Consider the following 2,156-nt stretch of genomic DNA (forward strand, 5'->3'; position numbering starts at 1 on the left):
TTTAGCCTGGAAAAGCGCAGGCTCAGGGGTGATCTGGTGTAAAATGCTTTCAAGTCCTTGGTGGCCTAGTGGTGTGATAGAAGTTGTAATTTAGAGATGCTTGCTAACAGAAGACTGAGGAAGTTGGGAAATGAGAAATGGTCCCCGAGTTAAGTAGCAGTTAGTTAGTGAGACAAAGGCTAAAGGTCTGCAGAGGTTGCTTACTGCCCCTTGAGAAAAGTTTGTTTTTATGCTTTTCACTTGGGTATGCCTAGTTTTATTGGACCCAGTGATCACTGGAAGTGGTAAAGACACTACCCGGAAATGTGGGAAGTTAAAATTCAAATTCCACTGAACAAGATGGCCCTACAGCCTCATTTTTCACAGTCCTCAGAAGGTGCTTTAACAACAAGGCACCGTTTCAAGGGTCCTATGCAGAATCCTGCACCTCTACAAAGTGTAGAGGTTAGTTAGATGCTTCTGGGATAGTACTGCATTCCTCCTGACTATAAGCAGTAGGCTAAATTAGTTGTGCAGTGCCAAAAGCAAAGGTGTACTAAAAATAAAGGTTTCAGACTATTACATTGGGTGAAGTAGGATTTTGTTTTGCGATTTAGATGATTAAGTGCCACTTTGACATCTTAGTCACAAAAAAATGTTTGCCCTGGTAGCATAGTGGAGAAGTGCTGGAGTAGGAAGAGAGGGTGCTGGACAGATTTAGTGGTGGGCAGCATCCCAAAATATTGATACACTGTTGTGGTTTATTCAGTTCACTCTTCACTTTCCTTGGGTGCATTCATCCATTGCTAATTCAAGTTCATGCCAAGTGTGCTCCCTCTCATTCCATATTAACCCAGTGGCAATTATCATTGCCTATGGTCTTTAATATCTATGTACTCTTGGTTTTACTTCTTGAAAGCAGCGTTTCAGATCAGAAAGTGCCAAACCAGCTAATGGCATCCAAGTGCAAAAAAATACAATGAACCTTAGGTTATTTCCCTTTCCATGGGTTGGCTAATTATTTATCATTTTGTGTTTAAAAGGGAATTGAGAATCAGTAACAGGACTACAAACAAATAAATCCTATAGCATCTGATGCTAAATAATTTTTCTTCTGTCCCTGTTTATAACCTTTGTTTGCAGACTTTATTTATTTTGATTAGTGATCTTTATTAGATAATAGGGCTAGTTAATTATTAGCCAATATAAATGTAAATCGTCTGTTAGGACTTGATCTTGCTCTTGTTTAAACCCAAGTTAAAATTTGCATTAGCTTCAGGAGAGAATTTCCACCTCACCATTCCCCCTTCCTACATGTGTCAGAGGTTGTTTTTTTAAAGCCTTGCATGCAGGCATTGAGTGTTAGCTGCAGCTAAGGCTGGGGATTTTGAGGATTTTTACCTGCCTCTACAGCGAGGGGTGCTGCCCTCGTCCTGGAAATTTTTGAGTGTATATTAACAACTTTTACAGCAGGAAAGTATTGACCACTGTGGTCCCTATGCTTTACCTGGGGCAGGTTAGATGGTGTATTGTCTGGGTTGACTGTGTAGTTTTGCTAAGAGGTTTGACAATGGATTTGTATGAACTGGTTTGGATAGGGATGATCTTACATCAGGCAGGGAGTTGAACTTGATACCCTATGGAGGTCTTCCAGCCCTGCTTCTCTGTTTTATGATCTTCTGCCTCAAGTAGTCTCATTAAGTCAATGGGAATATTTGTCCCTACTCACAGATGTTCCGGATCTATCCCTTTACTTAGGGGGAGGAGACCAGTATTATTGTAGCAGCTAGATATGTGACTCTGTGGTGCAATGGACAGCACATTGGACTTCTATAGTTAAAGTGTCATTCAAAGGTTGTGGGTTCAAGTCCCACCAGAGTCAAATTATTCCTTCTATGATCAGATCACAAAATCATTGGACACTGATGGATGTAGTCTTTCTGGACTTCAGAAAGGCCTTTGACATGGTCTCTCACCCATTCTTATTAAAACCCTAGGCAAGTGTGGCATTGATGCCTACACAGTCAGATGGGTCACAAATTGGCTGAGGGGCTGCACCCAGAGAGTGGTGGTGGATGAGCGATATTCAACCTGGAAGGACTTGGGGAGTGGAGTCCCCCAGGACTTGATCCTTGGGCCTGCACTGTTCAACTGCTTTATTAGCGACTTGGATGAAG

The 2,156-nt window shown here is 41.8% G+C and overlaps 1 non-coding gene across 1 annotated transcript; it reads left to right on the forward strand.

Annotated features, from left to right (window-relative positions):
- Positions 1 to 1,775: 1,775 nt before the first annotated feature.
- TRNAR-UCU lies at positions 1,776 to 1,861 on the forward strand. The gene is given in 2 exon segments: positions 1,776 to 1,812; positions 1,826 to 1,861. It is a non-coding gene; the product is annotated as a tRNA-Arg (tRNA).
- Positions 1,862 to 2,156: the final 295 nt, after the last annotated feature.

This window comes from Gavialis gangeticus, unplaced genomic scaffold (genome assembly GCF_001723915.1).
Source record: "Gavialis gangeticus isolate Ggan-Ray unplaced genomic scaffold, GavGan_comp1, whole genome shotgun sequence".
Taxonomy (NCBI): domain Eukaryota; kingdom Metazoa; phylum Chordata; order Crocodylia; family Gavialidae; genus Gavialis; species Gavialis gangeticus.